The sequence below is a fragment of the Podarcis melisellensis genome, assembly GCF_964234715.1.
Source record: "Podarcis melisellensis genome assembly, chromosome: 7".
In the NCBI taxonomy this organism is placed as follows: domain Eukaryota; kingdom Metazoa; phylum Chordata; class Lepidosauria; order Squamata; family Lacertidae; genus Podarcis; species Podarcis melisellensis.
The window spans coordinates 30,140,008-30,165,448 of record NC_138539.1 but is presented as its reverse complement, the minus strand read 5'-3'; the positions used below and the strand labels follow the sequence as shown (position 1 = coordinate 30,165,448).

The 25,441-nt window shown below is 43.4% G+C and overlaps 1 long non-coding RNA gene across 1 annotated transcript in view; it reads right to left on the bottom strand.

Moving 5' to 3' along the window:
* Positions 1-553: 553 nt before the first annotated feature.
* The window catches only part of LOC309374747, a 65,556-nt gene continuing 40,668 nt past the window's right edge, over positions 554-25,441 (bottom strand). The window contains exon 3 of the long non-coding RNA XR_014170711.1: positions 554-612. This is a non-coding gene — a long non-coding RNA (uncharacterized lncRNA). The remainder of the gene's footprint in view (positions 613-25,441) is intronic.

Sequence of the window (25,441 nt, the reverse complement as noted above, 5' to 3'; positions counted from 1 at the left end):
AGTGGGTTTCTTCTGTTAGGATTTTACAGTTTGTTTTCTCATTTTGCTAAGTAGTCGTAGACTAATATTAGACAGGGTCTTCTAAATAGCTTACAATGATGAAGTGTTCACTTCCCCCATTGTTTGCTGGGAAGTCATTATGGTATCATATTGTAAGCCCTTGGCATTGGCATTAGTACCTAATAATTAAGCACATTTCCAGAATTATTTTAAGAAACATCTCAGCTTAAATTGTAATAAATGTATATACCCAGTTCCTCAGTTGTATGAGTGACTAATTATGCCTAAGTCGGGGAGTTCTTGAATCCTGTCAGAGTGAGCCTGTCCAAACAAATGGAGCCTTCCAGGGTGTTACAGAGATGAAAAACCAGACAAGGGTCCTATTTGTCCCAAGTTGGAAAGAAGCAGATCCAAAGGGAGTGTGGGGGGGCAAAACTGCATCATCGAGCAAGACAGTAAGGTACAGAAACATTTGGGACTATTTATCTTACAGAGGGAGAGACAGCTAAGGGGAACCTGTAAGTGTTTGAAAAATTTCCATTCTTCTACTTGCCCTCATTGTACTAGAAGTTGTGGTCGGCCATTGAAATGGTGTGGAAGTAGACTGGAAATCTGAAAGTGAATGGGAACACCTCAGCCATTTTTATCAGGGGGCAGAAGGATTTTTCAAACATTTTTGGGAAGTGGGGAGGGGGCTTACCAGGAAAGCATCAGTGGCATTACATGTTTTGCTACAAAAAATCTCTCAGCCACACCACCTTCACAGGCACATTTTCTGAGGACATGAGAGAGGGCCTTCTCAGTGGCTGCTCCCCCTCCACGGGAGGCTAGACTGCCCCCTTCTCTACTTTCCTTTCACCAGCAGACAAAGACTTTTGTTTTGACTGGTGTTTGGCCACTAACTGGGTGTTGTGACAGGGTCTTCTGACAGTGAATGTTATAGTTCTATGTATGTGTGTATGCGCGCACACACACACACACGCTTTTGTAGGGTTACTTATTTAATTGTTTTTTAAATATTTCTATTGATTGTGTGTTTTTATTTGTGACTCTTGCAATGTATGTCGGGAGGAAAGTGAAAAAAAAAATCTTCTTTAGTAATTGCCTCAAGCAGTGATGATGCTACAACAGTTATTAGCCAGCTGGATTGGTCAATGAAAGCCACCATTTTACACACACACACACACACACACACACACACACACACCATGCCTTGAATGATGTATTTCCCTGACACAGGTGTCTTCAATAAGGCAGGCTGCAGGCTGCTGATTGTTGTAGTTTTGTGGCAGTGGAGCAACTAAGTCTGAGGATGAAAACATTTGTTGAGGGAGGAAAGCCAGTCTACTGCTTTTACCTCATAAGACATTTCTCCCTGAGAATTTTGAGAATTTCTTCCCACCTGCCTTCCCCGGCCCCTGCTTCTTCTCGTAGATAGTTAGCATGTCCAGACAACCTGTTTATTGAGCTTTCCCTCTGATTTGCTTGCAGGGAGATTATACTATGTTGGCTATTGAATGACCATTAAATCCTGATTTGTTTGTGGGTGGGTTAGATGACGTTGCATCAAACCAGTGTTATCCCACACTTTCCACTGCATTTTCCCATCACTTTCCTTATCGTGAAAAGTCCAATCTTTTGGAGAAGCGAGTTTGTTGAACAAGAGTCTCCATCGACTATAAATGAGAAACCTGAATTTTCTGGTACGTGATTGAATCCCATCTGAAAATAGTGACAGTCTGTAAGTGCTCATATCGATCGATCAATAGGCATTCACTCTTGAGTCAACATTATAATGATCTGATTCAATTTCCCTAGTTTTTATTAATTTCTTTTTTAAATAAAACAAGGGCAACGTGAACACCAACATATATTGTTTTGCAATGCTCTTATTTTTACTTTGCTTTGCATTGCTGTTGCAAAACAGAGCCTAAATTACCCCCTATAACAGTGCTCAGCTCACAGATGCAAAGTTGGTATTTCACCATTCCACATCGCAAATGTCATTTTTTTATATTTTAAACAAAAGGATGTTCATTTAGATAACCCCATGGAAAAATCAAAACTCTGCATGTAAATTTTCTGTCCTTAACTAAATATCTGGGGATGTTCAGGGAAGAATTAATTGGTAGCAACCAAAAAGAAAAAAGAAGTACTTTCAGTGCCCCTGTGAATAATTTATAGCTGCTTCCTTTTCAACAAAAGAAAATGTTGAATGTTTTTGACAATAGCAGGTACATAATTGTTTTATGCTGGAGGCATTTACAGTAACTCATTCATTATGTCATCTTGCTAGTTTTCATGGCATTTATTCATTCTCTTAGTGGGTGTATTTGAATGACAAGTAAGAGAAATAAGCTCTCGTAAATGGAAGCTGAGAGACAGCCTGCAAAAGTGGACACTCAAGGAATATATATATATATATATATATATATATATATATATATATATATGAATGATTTCTCATCTTCTTTTTCTGAGTGTCCACACTTACATACTGTCTCTTGGTTTACTTTTATAGGAGCTTTTCATTGCTTGTCATTTAAAGACACTCACGATGGACGTCTCTACACCTTGGGTTACGTTATAATCCTCCTCTGTGCAGAAACAATGACCTTTCATGGGTGGGGGAGCTGTTAGCTGTTCATAGGGCTCCACAAAGCCCTGTTTCTCCTCTCATGCACAGGGACATGCATGCAAGCAACATGAGTGGTCTGTACATGCCCTCCAGACTTCAACTCATGACACTTGGCTGACCAGAAGAAGCTTGGGCTGAAAGAGTTGTGTCCAGCCCTCTCCCCACACATCTGATCTCTGTAATGGTCCACTGCAGCTCAGGTGTTGCATGAAAAGGTCCCATTTTCAACCCCAACCATCTCTAGGTAGGACTGGGAGAGATTCCTGCCTACCAATCACTGTAGGCAATACTGAGTGAGAAGGACCAATGGCATGACTCTGTGTAAGGCACCTTCATGGGTTTCTATATGCACATGCAGTAGAGGCAGAAGAAACTTTTTGGGATCTGTGAGGATCCTTTTGCACATGACCACCATACCCACATGGGAAGGGATTGTACCAGATACTTGTTTGAGGGTCGGGGTGTATGCCTATAACGTGTACGTGTGTACCTAAAAATATACAGTAATGTGTGAATGTGAGAAACAAATATTTGAAAGTACATTTTTGGAACAGATGTACATTTGACAAAGAGCTGTAATAACCTGGTGCCCACTATCAATGGTAAACTTCAGTTTGTTGCTATGCCATGTAAGGGAATTCTTCTTCCTAAAGAAATGTTACATAGAAATTGCTAAGGCATATATCTTTGTGAGGAAGTCACACATGGGTTGAGGCTTCCAAAGTTGCTGTGTATTTTTAATGTGTCTGCTTTGCAGGTAATACGTCTTCATCAGTGAGATCTGGGGTAGCTCCATTTTCTATTAATATGTGCTCCTGGTGCTTTTAGAAAGCTCAGAGTGGCTTATATTGGGCTCCTGGTGGTCTCCTATTCAGGCACTACTACGGCATCATGGGTTCCCCCTGTTCCTCATTAGAAAAGAAAATCATGCCCTATAACTTCATGTTAACTTGGGTTATTACAGGTCTCTTAGGGTTCTTGGGTAATGGCTTTTTGTTCCACATTTGCTTGACCAAAGACTTACACTCTGTAAAGAGTAGACAGCCAGTCTCCATAACACACTGCCTCAGCCTTCATCGTTTTATTTCACGGACTTCCTTCCCTTTAGTAGTTTTATTTCTTGCCCTTTTATAAACGGAGAAACATCTTATCTTAACAGCTTAACTCATTAGTTTTGAAGAGTTTGCTGAATGCTGATATTTGACATTAAATTTCCTGTTTCGTTAATAGCTATCAGGCTTTCCACATTTGGACATACATCAGGACAGATTCCAATTATCTCCTATTTCTTTGAATCATAATGTCCTTGTGCCTTGGCCCTTATGCAGGTTGTATTAATCTGATGCTTCTTCAAAGGTACAATCAGTCAAACAGAGTATCTGTTGTGTGCTGTTTTCTCTGATAATGAGTAATTCTGAATAGCATAGTATAAATAAAACAGAAGAATTATCCTAATGTCAACCCAGATATACAACATTCCATTTATCCCACATGCCACTTCCCTTTCTTCTCCCACTCCTAAATTGCATATTTAGGGTGCATCTGCCCTACATAGTTTTAGAATATTGATCAGCTCATTCCTCCCTGTGTACTTGGGATGAGACCACTCTTCAGACTGAGCAGGTAGACAGGCTGTTGATCCAAGATACTAGGCACCACTTTGTACCTTTCTAGTTTCACTGTCTCAGTCTTGCACTTCCTGATATATTTTCCAACACTCCAAACTGGACTCAAGGCAAGTGTGTGTGTTTGTGTGTGTGTGTGTATGTTGATGCACTTGAAGGATTCAATAGAGTTCCACATGGTGCCAGGTGACCAATCTATTAGTGGTGGTTATAAGATCTCTGGGTAGGGACTGCATAACTTTTGCATGCTATCTTCTTCTTTCTTCTTTGGCAATCACTCGTAGCTGAGTAAAGGTTGTCTTCCATGAACATGGTCTTAACAGTGAATCCATAAGTGCCTGTGGAGGCCAATTCTGGATCCACATGTCCTTCCACAGTGGGGACATAGGTTTCCAGGTGGGAGTTGATCATGGTGAGGATTTCCCAAATGTGCCTTCCTTTTAGCACATTTCTCCCTTTTGTCCTGAGTTCGAGCATCTTCAGAGTCCATGACACCTGAAACGTGTCATTTGGTAACTTTTGCATGCTATACAGCACCTAACACATTATTGGTGCTTTGCAAATGCGTGCAAATTTCTGGGTTCAAGGCCACAAAATTACAAATAAAAACCTGCAATCAATACTAATCCTAACAGGAGTAGCCAACCTGGTCCCTGCTGCCCACTAGTGGGCATTTCAGGATTCCAGATGGGCGGTAGGGGGTTCTATGGCACATGTTACTGCAGCACTGGTGGGCGGTAAGGAAATTTTACCATCAAGAAAGATGCATTAGTGTGTGGTAGGTATAAAAAGGTTGACGACCCCTGAACACTAAGAAGTGGCTGGTGGGGTTACATTGCTTTCCTGTCTTTTCCACATGCTGCTGCTGCTTACCTAGAGGGGTGGGGCAAGGCAGCAGAGCCAATCTGATGCTCCACACCATGCACACATCACATGGAGCTCCTGCTGCCTGTCCTTTCTCCCTCTTGCCATATGGTAGTGTCATGTGACATTGGGAAGACAGGAGACCAATGCAGCCTCACCTGCACAGCCGTGCCAGCTGCTATTGCTAATATTGCTCCTACTCCTAATAATAATAATAATAAATAAGTCCTAGGTTCTCCTCCCTCCCCAGACATCCTTGTGTTACCAGAGCAGCACAGGGTGTGGCTGCAGACGAGACACAAGAATTCGGCTACAGGTGATTGTTTTTTGAGGGATGGTAAAAGTGCCGTTTTACTTAATGCAGTATTTATATATCACTTCCTAGCCCTGTGACCTACAACACCGTGAACTTAAGGCTGCTATCTTTTGTTTCGACTTAGGACTCTGCTTAGGTGTTTTGGTTTTCCATGCTGCTCATTATTTTCCTATTCTCATTCTCTATTTCATAATTATGAACATCCAGTCCTCCGAGCCAACAAAACAACAGACACTCGGGCACATATTAAATGTAATTCAGAAAACTAATGTAGTCTGCCCACCTCTGATTATGACAATGTTGTAAGTGCATTCTCTGAAATCCAGGTTTTAACCAGAAATGTTAGTCAGTGGTACATGGATTCAAAACTAAACATACAATGGGCTAGACAGGGATTGTCAGCCTGTCATTATACTGCTGGCTGTTAACATCCACAATTAAGGAAGAGTACATATCAATTATTATTTGTCTGGAACATGAACTTCCCGGAGCATGAAAGGAAAGGATACAGCCTGCGTTTCTGTCTCCTATCTTCAGCTAATTAGTGCTGTTTTTAATGGCTTCATCTACCCAGGATCAATTGTCTAATGGGGAATGGTTCTCTGCCAGTTAATAAGGTGGGGAACTGTATAATGTGATTATGTCTGGCTCCAAAATAGTGCTTCAAATAACACTAAAACAATCATGTGATGAAATAAATAGACGGTTGCAGCAATGTTGGCTAATTCTGGATGGAAAGGGGGCAGAGAATTGCTAGCACTTCAGTTCTGCTTCTACAGAAGTTTTTTTTTAAGAAAAAACAACTTCTTTATCAGAATTGTGAAACAAGGGAGCAGATGGGGGTTTATATCAGGGATGAGGAACCCTTTTCGGAACCATGGGTTCATTCATTCTGGAGGGTAAATGCCAGTACTAGATGGGGCCAGAGGCCAAAATGAGTGAAACCATAGGTGTGTCTATTAGCTTTGTACAGTAAATTACATTCCAACTACACATAAATCAGAGATTTCTACAAATACAAACCTCCATCCAGGCAAAGGATAAGTAAGATCACAGTTAAGGGCACATTCCAGCTAGGATGAAACATTTGAGAAGAGCATGGAGTGGGACAACTAAAGGTGCAACCCGGGAAGGGGGCATGGTCTAGGCATGGTCTCACAGTTCATTTCAAAAACCAATGGGCTGCTTCAGCTCCCATTTGCTCCCTAAGCAAAGGAACGGTATGTACAAGAAGGTGCCTCTTCTCTGCCAGCCATGCCTGAACTTCCTTCTTCCTGCTTCAGTTCATTTTTCTTTAAAGTGCTTTCTTCCCTAGCTTTAAACAAAACTTCATCTCAAAAAGCAGAAGTGGTTACCCACCCAGGCCCCAAATTTTGTGGGGAGTTGTACACTGAAATGGTACTTAGAATAATGATTCATCCATATCCTCTAACATTTTTCCAATGAAAACAGGGATGTCCCACTCCATAATGATAATTTTACTATTTATACCCCACATATCTTACTAGGCAGCTTTCAACATATATAAAAACATAATAAAACATTAAACATTTTTTAAAAAAACCTTCCCGATACAGGATTGCCTTCAGATAGCTCAGGGGTCAGATAACTCCATACCTTCCAGTATTTCTCCAATGTTCTTCATCCTACCATATCTTCCAACATTTCTCCAATGAAAATAGGGACATCCTAAGGAAAAGTGGGACATTCCAGGATCAAATCAGAAACAGGGGCGGCTTCTCTAAATCAAGGATGTCCCTGAAAAATAGGGACACTTGGAGGGTCTGTTAATCCAGCCATGGGTGTTTAACAAACCTTAGCAGGAGGAATGTGAATGGGAAGGGCTGTTCCCCACGCCCTAAAAAATTCTTTCTAAAAAATAAACCAGTTTGTGGTTTCACTGCTCAAGAGACTGAACATTTTAATTTTCTATTACTAAATTGCATTTGGTACCAATGTAGAGCTGTGTCTGTACAAAACAATGGCATGTATAGTGTGTTTATCTTTTTTACTGCAAACAGGTATTTTTGCCTATTGTATTCCAAAGGCAAAAAAGAGAGATAAGCAACCTTTACTTTTTAGCTTTTTAGTAAATGGGATACAGAACTCTCGTGTGGGGTTTCTGGGATACAGAAATATCTATGGTTTTGTTATCGACATTATGAATGGTCCATCAGTTGGCCCACCTGAAGAGGTTGCTGGATAATATTCTGTTACAAGGAAATAATGTAGTAATTAAAACCAGGAAGCACAGTATGGGCAACTCCCTTTCAGTGTTTTCAGCCAATGAGTGAAGTAACAGCTATGATTGATTAGCGTTACAGAGAAAGATTAGAGCTACACACACAGTAGGGAAGACCTAAATGAACCAGGATGTCTAGACCATGGGATTGCTGATACCTATGTAGATACACATATCCTGAGCAAGTGTTAGAACAGTGTAGTTAGACTGATGTGAAGCAGGAGAGGACTCTATTGAGCTCAGGAGGATTCTTTGCATGTGGACACTGTGCTCATGCTTCACTGGATCAAACCTTATTGTGTGTTGGGTTGAAATAAATGACAGACGAATGACAAGTGTCATATGGGAGGCATCTCTCGAGCATGTCTCAGGGAGTCCCTTTTATTGAATATTACAGCATTGCCACATATGTGCTTGTTGCTGATTGGTTAACACAAATACAATGCAAAGGTTGCATATAAGCATTAATCATCAATAGATTAAAGGTTGGGAAAGGGAACACAGAATTGGACAGGTATGAAAACCTCCTTATTAAACTATTACTAGTGATTGATATAGCAAAACTTAAAATAACATAACTATCGCATTCCGTAGATGTGGTCAACCATGCATTAAGAACAGGTCAGGGTACGATGTTTCATGAACTCAATGTGAACTGAACATTCTAGGGTGGGTGAGGAAGGAGTGCTTCAGCTTAGAGCGGTTTGCCAAAGTCATGTGCAGAAGCAAAACTTCCCATCAATTGTGTATCTGCATTGCATCTTGCGTGTTGAGTTCCACAGTGCCACCCCCCAAATAATTTCACACTTCACACATCAATTTTGTTTAAGGTTTTTGGCATAGTTTTGGCCACAACTTTTTTATTCAAAATACAAAAATTGTGAGTGGTTGCTTAGGCATTGGTTATGACTATCTGTCCTGGCCCTCAAGGACAGAGCTGGTCCTTCCGGACTCCACCGGAAGCCAGCGTGGGAAACAAGTATTGGATGAGAAGTGAGGCTGGGAAACAGACCCTCGCTTCACACCCTCATGTTCCGGTGGGGCTTGCACGGCCCAAGTCCGGCTCCACGGTCAAGGACGAAAGAATGGCAAGCCCCTGGATTCCTTTAACGGAATTCCCTTTCCGCATCATTTGGAGGGATAGGCACTTACCCCTCCAAGCACCAATTAACCAATGCCTAACCGCCAACCTTACAAGTTGTGACGATTTGCTACGCAGTAGGCAAAAACCAAATGGCACCAGCCAATCAGCCAGATGGCCAAATTCCTACCAGGCCCCCGCTCCAAGGCGAACGACCCCATGACAGGCATAGCAAGGTCAAGCAATCAACTTAAATAACAAGCCCCCCTATTAAAGGGAGGGAGGGCGGGTGATCCGATGCAAAACGTCCAAGAAGGACGTCCCTACGTCCGGCACATCTATTTATATCTTCTGACTCCTCCTCCAAATTGGTAACAATCAAAATCCCCCAGCAACCCAATTAACCCTTAAGACCAGGGTTGCTGACAATTTGCCTAGTCATGGGAGGGCGGCCTGTTCCCCAACCGCAACACGTGCTCTCTGCTAGGGAGAACACGCTTTGCGTGTTGAGTTCCACAGTGCCACCCCCCAAATAATTTCACACTTCACACATCAATTTTGTTTAAGGTTTTTGGCATAGTTTTGGCCACAACTTTTTTATTCAAAATACAAAAATTGTGAGTGGTTGCTTAGGCATTGGTTATGACTATCTGTCCTGGCCCTCAAGGACAGAGCTGGTCCTTCCGGACTCCACCGGAAGCCAGCGTGGGAAACAAGTATTGGATGAGAAGTGAGGCTGGGAAACAGACCCTCGCTTCACACCCTCATGTTCCGGTGGGGCTTGCACGGCCCAAGTCCGGCTCCACGGTCAAGGACGAAAGAATGGCAAGCCCCTGGATTCCTTTAACGGAATTCCCTTTCCGCATCATTTGGAGGGATAGGCACTTACCCCTCCAAGCACCAATTAACCAATGCCTAACCGCCATGGAGCCTCCAGCTCCCTGCCAAACCACTCACTAACCCCACCAAGACCTCAGCTTGGCCATTTCCGCACCTATCCAAGCCTCATTCCCTGAAGCAGAAAGGTGCACGCCATCATCTCGGAAAAAGGATGGCTTCTTAAAAAGAATCGCAGGGTGAGAGATCACCTCACGCACCAAGACCTCAGCTTGGCCACCACTGCACCTATCCAAGCCTCATTCCCTGAAGCAGAAAGGTGCACGCCATCATCTCGGAAAAAGGATGGCTTCTTAAAAAGAATCGCAGGGTGAGAGATCACCTCACGCACCAAGACCTCAGCTTGGCCACCACTGCACCTATCCAAGCCTCATTCCCTGAAGCAGAAAGGTGCACGCCATCATCTCGGAAAAAGGATGGCTTCTTAAAAAGAATCGCAGGGTGAGAGATCACCTCACGCACCAAGACCTCAGCTTGGCCACCACCGCACCTATCCAAGCCTCATTCCCTGAAGCAGAAAGGTGCACGCCATCATCTCGGAAAAAGGATGGCTTCTTAAAAAGAATCGCAGGGTGAGAGATCACCGCACGCACCAAGACCTCAGCTTGGCCACCACCGCACCTATCCAAGCCTCATTCCCTGAAGCAGAAAGGTGCACGCCATCATCTCGGAAAAAGGATGGCTTCTTAAAAAGAATCGCAGGGTGAGAGACCACCGCACGCACCAAGACCTCAGCTTGGCCACCACCGCACCTATCCAAGCCTCATTTCCTGAAGCAGAAAGGTGCACGCCATCAGCTCGGAAAAAGGATGGCTTCTTAAAAAAAAAAAAAGAATCGCAGGGTGGGAGATCACCTCACCACCCAGCTCAGCAATCCGCACAGCCACAGCCGAATTGATGCGTCTTCTAGCCCTTTCAGTGGCCACTGGGCAACGACTGCCCCTCCACACGCATCGTTGCAAAAGCTGAGACCAAAAAATCTTAGCTGCAGGCACCATTGCCCGCAATGTATCCAAGTCCATCAAAATTGCAGCACGCAGGGAAAAACAGCCCATGTCCATCAGGTCATTCTCTCCCAGCTGTATCACAATGGCTGATGGCGGCCCCTCACGGAGCAACTGGCACCGGATACGTGGCAGGAGCTCCGACCACAGCATTCCACGTCTGGACAACCAGGACAGCTGCACATGGGGAGGAAGGCCAAGACCTGGACCAACACCAGCCTGCCGTGCTGCGACACCAGCCCAATGGATGATGCTGTGCCCCACCATCCACACGCGGACAGGCGCCAGACCTGGTACAACATAAACAGACAAAATACATCATGTTAGCGAACATAGCCTCTGAACGCATTTGATTTCCAGCGGCCCAAATCCTTTATCCTGGCCGCTGACAAACCCCAATGAGCTGCCACCGTGGCAGCCCCAATCCGGAATGAATGGGGAGCATAATCTCCAGCTGTGCCGCCACAGGCCAGAATCGCTTTTCGCATCACTCCTGTAAATTGTTGCCTAGTTAGCGGCAACCCATCCTCATGCCGGAGCAGAGGCCCATCCCCCTGAGTGCGCACAGCCAGATATTTGCCAACGTCTTTTACAGGGCAAGGGCCCGCCTCCCTCGTGGCAGGGAGACGAATGAGCGCACCTTTACCCCTCTGATCCGTCTTAGAATGTCTAACCATGATTCTCAATTCGGCAGGGGATAACTGCACGTCTTGGATGAAGAGGCCCCAAGAGCGACCATCCCTATGGTCCTCCACCACTATTTCACCCACTCTTAACGCACCAAAAAAGGCTATAGAAAAGGCAGCCGAAAATAGACGTGCCTCATACCCCGACCAACACACCACCCGCAGCTTCTTCGCATATTGCTCAGCATGTCAAAAGAGATGGGACGCCTGGATACCGGCCGGGGAGGACACAACCTACCCCAGCCTTCGAGGGCCTTGCGGACAATAAACTTTGCGCAAGGATCCTTATCATAAAATGTTTTGCAGAAAAAGGCAATGGCAGCCGCTTGCATTCTAATTGTCTTAGCTGCCCACCCCAGCTGAAACAAGTGTGCCAGATACTTTAAGACCTGCGAGGAGGTGGGTGGGGCCCCCCGTATTTTGCTGGCAGACTGACGTATAAACGTCAAAAAATCATCCCAAACTTTTGCATAAGATCGCAGGGCGGAAGGGGAAACCGATGCCGCTACTCCCTGCAAAACTAATTGTTGCCAAGGTTCCAGAGATGATCCGGGAAATATTCCGGAAGTATCCGCGCCTCTGGAACCAGGAGTCTGAATCGCTCCATCTGAAAACGGGACAGAGCATCAGCAATTTCGTTAGACCCCCCAGGAATAAAACGAGCAGAAAAACTATATTACAACGCAAGCAATGCAGCACAAAAACTCGCAAGAGGGCCGACACCCGAGGGGAGCGTGATGACAGCTTGGCTAGGACCGTCACCACCGCCTGGTTGTCAGTCCAGAAGCAGACACGTCGGTTCCTGAACTCCTCGACCCACACATGCACTGCTACTGCAATGGGAAAAAACTCGAGAAAAGTAAGGTCCCGCGTAATCTCTCCTCCCCTCCATTCAGAAGGCCAACGCTTTGCACACCAACGGCCCTTCCAATAAAGACCAAAGCCCAGCAAACCAGCTGCATCTGAATGCACCTGAAATTATTATGCAAATTTAACGTGTCCTGCCATAATGAGACCCCATTGAATTCCTCCAGGAATTCCAACCACATGGACAGATCAGCCCTCACCTCACTAGAAAGGCGCACCCGATGATGTGGAGCCTTCAAACCTTCTGTAAGACGAGCTAGGCGAGAGCAGAAAGGGCGCCCAGGAGCCACCACTTTACAAGCGAAATTAAGGTGCCCTAATAGTGACTGGAGTTGTCTAAGAGACACCTTCCGCAAAGGTAACACTTCTTCTATAATCTGTCTTAAGGCAACCAGCTTGTCATTCGGCAAGCTAGAAGTTTGAGCCACCGTATCTAAAAGAATACCCAGATAAGTAAGCTGGGTCGATTATAACAGCACGCCCAATCTGCAGCAGGTGGACCAAATACTGCAGGATATGCTCAGAGGATGGGGGCCAATTCATCTGAATGGTCGAGGACTGCCAACTTAAGGCTAAGAAATCCATCCAGGCCTTCCCATAAGAGCTAAAAGCAGAAGGGGAATTGGAAGCTGCTGCTCTCTGTAACTACTAATTGTTGTCAAAATGCCACAGGTGGTCTGGAAAAGTCTGGCAACAGCTGAGTCTGGAGCCCAGGATCTGAAGCGCTTCATCTGAAAATGGGATAGTGTCAGCAACATCATTAGAGGATCCCGTATGATTGCCTCACCACACCGGGCTGATCCGATGCAAAACGTCCAAGAAGGACGTCCCTACGTCCGGCACATCTATTTATATCTTCTGACTCCTCCTCCAAATTGGTAACAATCAAAATCCCCCAGCAACCCAATTAACCCTTAAGACCAGGGTTGCTGACAATTTGCCTAGTCATGGGAGGGCGGCCTGTTCCCCAACCGCAACACGTGCTCTCTGCTAGGGAGAACACGCTTTATCAGTTATATGTGAGAAGTATCAGGCTCAGATATTGTTGGATTCCAACTCTTATCATCCTCAGCCCACATAGCCAATGGTGCAGAATGATGGAAATTGTAGTCAAACAACATCCGGAGAGCACCCTATTGATTACCCCTGCAATAAGTTTAAAAAGCAACAACACAGCTATTATATGTCAACTGACAGATATTATTCAATATCATGCCAACCATCAAATACTGTGGCATATGGTATACCACTTGATGTAAAGCTATCTTCTGAAAATCCATTTGAATGCTTATGAAGGTCTCCTGAATAGAAATAAAATAGCTGATAGGCAACTTGCCCACCACCTTTCTAGAAGTTCCCTCATTTTCCTCTGCCTCAGAGGTGAACCGCTAAAAAAATACCAAATAAATATGAAAGATTGTGGTATATGCTAATTTCTAACATCATCTCATGGTTGATTTGGTTGCTTGTATTAGTCTGTCATCTTCTATGCTTCCACCATTCTGGTTGATTAATTGCACTTGCTACTTAATCACAATATCTCTCTGTGGAACTTCAGCAAAGCAATGTGTAAACATATGTTAATCACAGCCTTGCATAAATCTCTCCTTCAGCTTAATGCCAGTCAGTGTTGCCCTTTCTAGCCCCAAACTACACTGGATTGTAACCTACAGGAGTCTCTGCTGACAAGAGGAGAAAGAATGCAAGCCACTTACTTTGGATCATTTATTTACAGCAGTTTCATATCCTAACTCAGTAAAATAATGTTTGATTTAGCTGGAAACCAATAGTAATGATGCTGAGATAGAGGTGGCTGCTGAAGCGAATCCCCCCAAATTCATCTGGCAGACAGGGCTGTATGTACTTTGCTACTTCCAGTGATAATACTGGTTGTAGCCCTGGAAGGGCTGTAGCTCGGTGGTTGAGCATCATCTTTGCATACAGAAGATCCCAGGTTGAACAACCCAGCATTTCCAGGTGGGCCTGTGAGAGGCCCCTGCCTCAAAACCCTGTAGTGCCACTGCCAGTCAGTGAGGGCCACTTCGTATTAGATAGACCAACAGTCTGACTTGGTGTTAGCTATTATTACTGCTTATTAAATTTGTATACTGTCCCTTATCCAAGATCACAGGGTGGTTCACAACATAAAAATACAAGATGAGAACAAAAATAGTGTATAACGCCGCTTGTTCATTTGTCTGAGAGGAGTAGGAGGACAAACAAGTTTCTACTCTGCACACTATTCCCATTTCTACCCCACCCCCCAAAAAAGAAGCAGTCACTGGCATGATTACTCCTTGTTTGACAGGGTTGCACAATTCATATGGTTGGATTGGGTCCAGTGCATTTTTCTAGCATGAACTATTTGCAGTTGTCAACTACTACAAGCAGCAATCAGAGCGATTTTTATTACAACCAAGGCCCACTAATTGTTCATATGGCATATCTGATATGTCTTGAAATGAAACTTTGAATTGAAGGGCAATTTGAGACTGGAGCTATCAAGAAAGTCTAAAAAAAACCAATAACAAGTATACCCTTTGTTCATTCTTCAGTATTCCCAGGGCTCCCTAGAAGATCCACTTGTTTTATGTAATAATCTGTTGTCCCCAAATCAAGTTTATAATCAGGGTTGTTTTTTTCAGCCGCAACTCACTAGATCTCAGTTCTGGAACCTCTCAGGTGGGCGCCATTGCCATTGTAAGAGAACAAGGGAGGCATCAATGGCAAGTTCTGGCATCTCTTTTTCTAGAAAAATAGCACTGCTTATAATGGAAGATATTACTAGGCAAATTGACATACCAGCAATTTATGACTTCAATATGTCACTTTGGTATCCTTTCTTGAAGGCAGAATATCAACTTGAAACAATAACATGCATTTCTAAATTGTGTCAGCTTGGGAAGATGTGTCGTGCGTCTACATTTCCAGACCTTTCAAGGAAGGCAATATGAGGGCTCTGAAAAGCCACTGCTACTGTGTCTCTAGGGGACGTGGGTGGCGCTGTGGGTAAAACCTCAGCGCCTAGGACTTGCCAATCGCATGGTCGGTGGTTCGAATCCCCGCGGCAGGGTGCGCTCCCGTCGTTCGGTCCCAGCACCTGCCAACCTAGCAGTTCGAAAGCACCCCCGGGTGCAAGTAGATAAATAGGGACCGCTTACCAGCGGGAAGGTAAACGACGTTCCGTGTGCTGCGCTGGCTTGCCAGATGCAGCTTATCACACTGGCCACATGACCCGGAAGTGTCTGCGGACAGCGCTGGCTCCTGGCCTATAGAGTGAGATGAGTGCACAACCCTAGAGTCTGTCAAGACTGGCCCGTACGGGCAGGGGTACCTTTACCTTTACCTTTTTACTGTGTCTCTACACATCTAGGTTATAATCTGCATTCTTGCATATATTCAGCATGTCACTGACCAGAAATTGGTCCAAATGCCTCCATATACATCAGTTTGAGTGCCATTCTGAGACTACTGTTTAGTGCTCACAAGCAGACCTGCCTGACTTTGTGAGCGAACTCTGCCTCTACCAGTCGCCACCTCACCATAGATATTTAAGCTTGACCAAATATTGCATGTCAATAAATGCATCCCAACATACCATGAAAGTGTAGGGGCCCTGAGGGGTAAAATCTTCAGAAACGTTGAAGCATTTGGGAAATTGCTTTCATTTTTTTTTCTAGTGGAAAATAAATCATAAGAAAAAAATTACATATATGCAGTATTGATCATCTTGTCAAATCTAAACTTACCATACTACTTTAAAAATATGTATCATGCATAACAAACCACATAAATTATAAATGGATATATTTATTAAATGTAAGGATAAAACTATTTCATTCAAAGAAAACTTTAAAATAGATCCATTTATTTATAGATATAGATTTTATAGTACTTTAGTATCTTGTCGTCGTCGTCTCCCCACCCCCACCCCAGTTTATACCTATGTTTTTCTATTTGGAGCAAATAGTGGCTTCTGAAGTTAATTTTCAATGGGAAAACAATAAGAGGAGACAATAGTTGACCCCTCTCATCCGTAACATAGTCTTGCTGGTCTGCAACACACTGAGAGAGTAGTTTCTATCTACAAAAGTTTAATCATGACAGAGATGCATTCATTCATTTATGTTGTTGCATCTAGTTTAGTAATTGTGTTTTGTAATCCGAACAAATGAGGCAGCAATGCTATCATGACTATTGTTACAATATTTTAATTGAATTACATCCAAGGAGAGACCAGTTCTGTTATGCTCAGTTGCAGCACTCCTTTTTTTGGTGGGGGACTGTAGCTCAGTACTAGAGCATCTGCTTTGCATGCCGAAAGTCTCAAATTTAATCTCTGGCATCTCCAGTTGCATTCAAACCTTGGAGAGCTGTCGTCAGACAGTATAGATGACAATGAGATAGACAGGCCAGTGGTCTGGGACAGTGAGATAGATGGTCCAATTCAGTATAAGGCAGCTCCCTATGTTCCTTCCATGTCTCTAAAAACACCTGCATGTTCAGGACGGTGGCCAGTCTGGAACATGAATGACTGTGGAGTAGGAAATTTAGTTCCAATGTTTCACTAAGCACTTGTTTCCTTCTTCAATCCTTAGTTTTTTCCTGGGGGGCAGGCTGGTAAAGTGAGCCTAGCATGTTTGGAACAAAAACACTAAGGAGCTGAGCATGAAAAACAATATTGTTTAGTTCAGGACAACAGAGTCCATATAACATATTCAAGGACGGCAATGAAGGCAGCATCATAACTAGAAAGACATAACCAGGGGTGACATTCTGATGTTTGAAAACAGATAGAGAGAGGGGGGAGGGAGGGAGAGAGACAGAGAGAGAGAAAAGTATTTTTTTCCCTGACCTTTGCAGGCTGGGAAATGAGTTGTTGTTCATTAATGAATCGCCTTCTGCACACATCTGAAGGCGGTCTACAAAATTCAGAAAAAAACAAATTTAAAAGAATGCATAAAATAACAGCAGATAAATTTAACAAAGGTGCAAAGCAGACACCTATGACAGAGACCTATCCACCGCATGGAGTGATGATGCAAGGATGGTCCTGAAGGCAGCCAGATGTTCATGAGCTGTGGAAGGAGAGGTGTAGGAAGCAGAAAACAAGGCTCCAAGGAGGTGTATGGAAAAGGGAACCGTTCTGAGGGCAGACAAGAATCTTGAGGTGAGGAAGGAATGCTGGAGAATCCAGAGGAAAAGAAGTGTATTGTAATCCTGGCATATGGAAGCAATTAGAGACTGGGGTGTGTGCTGCTTCCCTTGCGTTGGGTGGTCCTCACAAAGGTGATTACCTGGTGAACTGATCACTTAACAAAGAGGGAGCCACTGATTTACAGTGTGTGACATCAGGTACTTCTGGGAATCCCAGGTTTCTCATGGCTGATTAACAGGTTGTACCATGAGATGAGGAGGAATGGGGTAGAAATGCTAGTTATTTCACATTTAAAGGTGAACCTACCTAATTCACACTTCCCCAAAGAATATGTGAACCGAAATCCAGCCACCCTTCGAAATTTGCGCTTCTTCAGATTTTGCAGAACAGTTTTTCAGCCAGTTAATGGATACAAAGATACATATATCAGGGTAAAATGAAATCCAGGGCAGCTGCTAGCAGTCAGGGTAGCCAGTACTGTGCTAAATTGACCCATGTTCTGACTCAGTTTAAAGCAACTTTATACAACTGCAAGTTCTTCCTATGTTCGTCCCCAGTTAAGAGACAGTCAGCTTTGAACAATATTATATTTATAAGAAATTGAATACTCCTACCTTTATCAAGCACTGAACACACCCTGATCAAAATTTATATATGGATAGCAAGGCCATATAAGCTCAGAGATGTTTTGGAATAAGGAAAGATTTATTATCCATGTTCATATATGTCAGAGCATTTTCTCCCTTGATAAAGCCTTGTACACTAAACTTTAAAACAAGAAGTCAACTCTTATTTTAAAAAGCCAACCTTATTAAAGAAAAAATGATTTCACATGAAATTGCAGACAGCCCTTGCCTACCTTCACTTCAATGGCACAAACTGTTAACAAGCATGGTCATAAGAGCTCATCATTTTTCTCTCTCTCCAGCTTTCCCCCTAAGCCTTGAAAAAGTTAAGCCTTTTCCTATGAATAACTGAAAAGTTTTTTCTGTGGTTTTTGTTGTTGTTGTTTTTTAAAAAAACCTTAAAAGTGCAACAGAATTTTATTCTGGTTTCTAATGTGTTTAACATCTCATAGGTTCCCTTTGGTAAATAAAAATCTTTGAAGAAGTAGTTTTGACTTTCCTGCTGATGGTACAGATCATGTTTTCCCCTTCAAATAACATCAAAAGTCAGTATGGATGCTACCTGAGTATGCAGAATGTATTTAGTGTTGTCAAGTATTGTTAAGTATTTTTAATCCATGGTCTTTAGCAACACTGCAGAAAGCTGGAGTAAAAAATCTGTTCTCAGCTTCAAGAAACTGAATAATGCTTTTCCCAGATACGGGATGAAATTCCAGAGCAGGGGTTGGAAACTTCAGGCCCGTGAGCCAAATGCAGCCCCTTCCACATCGCTGCCTGGTCCTTAGGACTTTGCCCAGGCCACAACTTCTCTTTCTAAGTCATACCCTTCACTGGCCGTGCTTGGCAGCCTCCTTGACTGTTTTCTCTTGGCTGAAATGTGTCCTCGGACCTTGATCACGCCTCTTGCTTCCCTGGGTGGAGCCTACTGTACACAGGTAAACTTTACATTCATTGCTCTGCTCACAGCCAAAACTCAGATGACCCACAGGAAGAACAACATTTGTTTGCTACAATGCCCCTCCTCCAAATCACTGTGATTGAAGTGCACTGTGAAAACAATTCACTATGGTTGAAAGCTATAAAAATAAAATGTCTCCCTGCCCTCCCCTCCCCACTCACCGTTTAACTCCTGCACAAGTATTCTGGGGGCCTGACATTGAATTGCACCAGAGTTGCTGGGGTCCCAGAGGCATTTTGTGGATATTAAAGAGTTGGTGTGAACAGCACCGCTTGCCACCTAGACCAGCTATTTTTGCTGCAGCTGCCTCATACCACCAAGGTAGGAGAAGGGAAAGATGCTGCCACCGATGACCCCCACCCAGGGGGCACAAAGGACTCTGCCAAATTTGGCACCAGCCCTGCCCTTGGCAGTGCCCTTTCCTTCTTCTGTTCTGAGTCATTCAGTGATGGGAAATGAAGTGAATATACCAACCAGTCCCCTTTCTTCTAATGCAAATCTTGCCTCTCTGTCAGCTCTCATTTTTATCATGTCTTCTTTTTGTGAGAACTGTCATATTGACTCTTGTGTCTTTTGTGATAAATCTCGTTGTGCTGTTTACTTTATGTAAACATGAGGCTGCATAGCAGAGCAACGGTGGATCAGTTTGGAAATGGTTCGCCCTGAACAGAAGACTCTGACATGCATGTAAATTCCGTGAAGGAGGCAATTTACATAGAAAAAATGTATAAAAGCCCTCAAGCATGATATTCAAATCAGAGCAAAATGAAACACTTAGCGAGGCTGGAATTCCGAACACAGAGATGAACTATAGCAAGCTAGTAAGACTCTAGAATTCATCTTTCCTAAAGAACTTGATCTTGATATGGCAGGTGATTCTCTCCTGAGGCAATAATTAATTCTGCTGCTGGGTTGGCTTGAATCTCTCCAGAGCAGAAACTTCAATTATGGCAACTATGTCCTAAATTTATGATACATCTATGACATAACAAAGCTTTATCCTGCCAAAATACCTTTACACCTCAGGCACTTACAGATAGGGAAACCAGAGAGATTGGATAGTAAGTGCACCTCATATTGGTATGGCCAGTGGCGCTTGTGAAACATACCGGCCCATGTGAATCCTTCACATTGCAAATCTCTTGACAACGAAAAGATCTGTTCTGTCTTGAAATACTCAATGGGCCCCTGAAGTTGGAAGGAACATATGTACATAAGTAGATTCACTGTGAAGTCTTCTCAGGTGACTATCAGTACTTCTAAGCAGACACAAGAAATAGTCTAAGTCTCTGTATGTACAAGTTTTTTTGGGGGGGGGTTGAATGAACTTTGCAAATAAACAACCGTCCAATTGGTCAGTTCAAATGAGCAAGATTGAGGAACATTTGCAACAGATCTGATGCTAAATGAGCTTGAGAACCTTTTGGGGTACAATGGTTTGCTTTAGGACATTGTTTATCCTGCCTTTCCAAATTGCTCAGGGTGTGTGACTGCTTTCTCCCTACCTATTTTATGCCCAAAACAATCTTGTGAGCCTATGTGTTAGACTATGAAGGGTTTACTCTTCCAGGACCATCTTGTGAGCTTCATTGCTGAATGGGGATTTCAACCTGAGTCTATCCAGCATACGTCAAATGCTCTAACCATTAAACTAAGACTGGCTATACTAAAAATTCATTATACAATCACTGTGTACATCTTCATATTAGGGGGTTTGGGATGACCCTCCTGCAAATGTTGAAAAAACACATGGTAGGGTGGGAAGAGGGAAAGAGGACCATATAGGCTAGAACTCCCTCAACACTGACACATCCACAGAATCACAGAATTGGAGAGTTGGAGAACCCCCATGCTATCTACACATTTGGACTACATAGGAAGAGCGTCTACACATTAAGAGGAGCTTTGGCCAAATCAGAGTTCCACCTTGGATAGAAGAGAGCTATATGCATACACTGATACACACATAGACGGTAGACCTCCTTCCAACCTTCTTTGGATGGGTCACTGCTGGTAGTTAAGAGGGGGAGGTTGGCGCAATACAAGGGCAGCAGTGGAGCCAATCCTATGCTCCCATTGCTGTGCTCGGTTCTGCACAACCACCTTCCTGCTTCACCCCTCCCTCTCTCCTTCTTGGTTACTGGCTGTGAGCTCCGCATTGAAAAGCCAGCTTTCCAGGTATTACTGCACCTAGTTCCCATGCCCTACTACATCAAAACCTAAGTAACTGTAATGGAATAGTCACTTATGGCTGCCCTATTTACTGCCTCCACTCACTTCTACTTGCTCTGTTGCCATGCCATGCAAAATCTTATACTGTACGCTCTTTGGAGCAGTGACCTGTGCTTGACACATGGATGGCTTTACACCTAAGGTTTGCTTAAGGGAGGAAGGACCTCATTTCACTGGCTGGGGCCTTAGATTGCTGTCCCATAGCCTCACATTTAGAGAACAATAAAATCGCATGGGAAATTCTGTTTGTAAAGAATTCAGAAATAAAAGTGCTGCAGAGAGTCATATGCCTTGGCACATTATAGTCTAAGGAAGGTGCATTCCTTTCTAATTAGTCTTGGAATCGGAAAGCAGGCCATATTTGCTTTCTCCTTTGCAGCATGTGTGATGATGGTTTGTTGGCGTGAACAATTTGCTGCTATTGACAAAAAAGGGGGTTTGTTTTCATTTCTAATGAGTAGGGCCTTCATTAACCATCATTTTGGGAGAAGGGCTCCACAGAAGGTAAGTCATGGAGTCTGGCTTGAGCATGGATTAGCATAATAGAGAGAAATAAAAATATTTCATAAGCAAAGAAGACAGGAAGTGGCAACAAATTCCTATGCTAAACCATCTCATATGAAAAACGCTATTCTTTTTAAAAAGAAAGTACAGCTTCCAAAAAAAGGGAACAATGTTTTTCCCAGATGTGGGATGAAATTGTAGACTTGGGTGTGCCAGGCGGCTCATCAAATATATTCTTAATGTTTCAGTACATTATCCTTTAGGTCAGACATAGGCAAACTCCGGCCCTCCAGATGTTTTGAGACTACAGTTCCCATCATCCCTGACCACTGGTCCTGTTAGCTAGGAATGATAGGAACTGTAGTTCCAAAACATCTGGAGGCCAGAGTTTGCCTATGCCTGCTTTAGGTCAGCCGTCCTCAATCTGGTGCCTTTTAGATGTTTTGGACTACAACTCCCATAATCTCTGACTGGGTAGACCTGAGGTGAATGGAAGTCCAACCACATCTGGAAGCCGCCAATTTGATTAAGGCTCTTTTGGGGAATTTTGACATTCTCCAAGATTAAGCTAAGCAATCTAGGTAGGTCTTCAGAATTTATTTATTTACTAGTAGGATGTGCCCAGCATTCCCTGGGAGTTTACAAAAACAAAAAATCATAATGTGATGTTTAAATGGATACTGCGTTTGGACCAGGGATGCGGGTGGCGCTGTGGGTAAAAGCCTCAGTGCCTAGGGCTTGCCGATCGAAAGGTCGGCGGTTCGAATCCCCGTGGCGGGGCGCGCTCCCGTCGTTCGGTCCCAGCGCCTGCCAACCTAGCAGTTCGAAAGCACCCCCGGGTGCAAGTAGATAAATAGGGACCGCTTACTAGCGGGAAGGTAAACGGCGTTTCCGTGTGCAGCTCTGGCTCGCCAGAGCAGCAATGTCACGCTGGCCACGTGACCCGGAAGTGTCTCTGGACAGCGCTGGCCCCTGGCCTCTTAAGTGAGATGGGCGCACAACCCCAGAGTCTGTCAAGACTGGCCCATACGGGCAGGGGTACCTTTACCTTTACCTTTTACCTGCGTTTGGACCTGTCACACCAAAAATAGAGCAAAGTCACTCCAAAGTAATGTTTCAGTCCACTATCCTGATGCAAAATGGCAGCTGGCATCAGACACTGATAGATAACCACTGCTCCCACCTCAGGAACCCTTGTCCTGATTTTGGCGACGATATCGTGAGAGGCCTCCAAACCCATGGAGAACAGATGGAGAAAACATTTCCCAAAAATATATAGTAGATTTGTTTATTTATGTATTGCATTTATATCCCAACTTTCTTCCAAGGAGCTCAAGCTGAGATACATATTTCTCTTCCTTCCAATTTTATCATCCTAACAAACCCAATGAGGTCAGTTCAGGTGGGAAACTGTGACTGGCCCACGGTGACCAGGTGACTTGCCTGGCTGAGCAGTTATTTGAACCCTGGTCTGCCAGATCCTAGTCCAACATTCTATCCACTACACTGCAATGGCAGCTAACATTAATGGCAGGTAATGCTGAGCAGTGGTGCCCCAACGGAGTCCTCAACACCTCGTGCTTGACAGGAACTAAACCAAGTATGCAGGTTTGCACATTTCAGAGCCTTCCTTGCCTTCTTTTAAACAAATTTCCTGCTACAGAAAATACCTACTTGCATAATTTAAACACAAAAGAATTCGCTGCATGGCTCTGCATTACATCATGTTAGCATCAAAAAATATGCCATTTTATCTTGAGAGGTGAACAAATGTTTTAAACTGCAAAATGGTATGAAAAAAATGCACGGCTTTGTCAGAGGGGTGGGAGGAGAAGTTGTCTGCAGCTCGTCTTATTTCTGCTGCAGTGGAGACACATTTTGGGTTTTCTTTGCAAAGGATCACAAAGCTCCCTTGCCCCGTTTTCCCTTTGTTCTTCAGCATTATGAGTTTTGCCCGGATGCAGATAGCCTTGCTTCGCTTTTCGTCTTTAAAATATATATTAAAAATATTATAAACGAATAAAACACCCCATTTAACCATTACTGGTGGAATTTCTTTATTCCCCTTTGTAAGTGGTTTTTCTGGCTCTGTAATACTCTTTTGGCTGCTTGTAATCTCATGAGTTATGAGTGTTATTTCCTTACAATTGCACATATTTTCCATATTTCACACAACCCAATTATTTATCACACACATATACATGTGTTTTGAATTATTTTTAAATTAGCTGCTTCTTACTCTATACATTTTTTAAAATTACACTCAGTGTTCTTCAGCCTCAAAATAAATGATACAGTCAGCACTTTATAATGGGTTTCCTATTTTCATAAGCTCACTGCCTCTTTGTTTTCAACAAATGCATAAGGTTTAGTTTGGATGTTGCACTTTTTCTGTACTTCAGGCAGCACTCTTGAACCTTTGTCCCATGTCTAGTGCATCCCTGATTCCCTTTTCCTGTGGTGCCAACCTTCTCCACGCTAACTCTTTTCTCAATCCTATATATGTGCTTATAATTCAGCTCTGGAGATGTAAAATCTGGGGAGTGGCCCTCCAGATATTGTTGGACTATTGGGATTTGGCCATCGGGATCTGATGGAACCTGAAGCCTAGCAACAACTGGAGGACCCACAAGATCCCCAACTCTGTCCTAAGGAATCCTGCAGTGCAGTTTCTTAATTTATAAGTAAAGGTCATCACACACACAAAGAAATACAGTGGAACATCAGTTTTCGAACGTAATCTGTTCCAGAAGACCATTCGACTTCTGAAACGTTCAAAAACCGAAAACTGAAAGTGGAAGCCTCAATTCAATAGGGGAGATCAAAATGGAAGCTGCGTTGGACGTTCAGGTTCCAAAAAATGTTCAAAAACCGGAACATTTACTTCCGGGTTTTCGGTATTCAGGAGCCAAAACGTTCAAAAATGGAGCCATTCGAGAACCGATGTTTGACTGTACTCCATAGATACAATATCAAAGTAAACATACCCACATGGGGAAGCATGTGGCTTGTCTCTACTCTCTGCATTGTACTACATGGGGGTTTCACACAACACAATCCAATTGTTCCCCATAGTTCCTTGGCAAACATCCATTCTCTTTGATGGAACAACACCTTTTCATCACAAAGCAACATTCACTCCATATATTCCTTGTGTATTTTCTTACACGATCCTGTTCAGTTTTACCTATGAGCGGCCTATTGTGAATTTTCATGTGTGGTCTACTTACTTTTTAAAATAAAAAATAAAAAAGCAAAACAACCAGCTATATTCAGTTGCCTGCTTATTCTGCTTACATTGTGCTGTGAGCTGAGTCTTAATTTAAGCTTTCTCTTGGGAATCACAACCCTTTTCCACAGTGTTGCACTTTTAATATTTCTTTTTATTACAGGGTTATAGAAGGTAAATCCTGATCGCCTTATGCAGCTCCTGCTGGCGGCACTCAAAGGGAGGACTTCAGCATCTGGCTCTGTGTATCTTGATTGCTAAATTCTAATGCTGCATTCCTGAAATTCAATACTTTTCTGCTGCCATGCTTAGTAAAACCTCTTAAAACAAGACTGAGCTGGAATTCAAAAATCCCATTATCAAATAATGTCAGATCTTCCTAGTATTTTTACATTCGCAACCATTTCCTGTATATTAGGAATGTAAATTCTCCGTGGCCTCTCTTTACCTTAATTTTGTGGATTTATAAATCTGCCTTCTGTGTAACTGGAGGACCTCGTGGAGGGGGAATGAC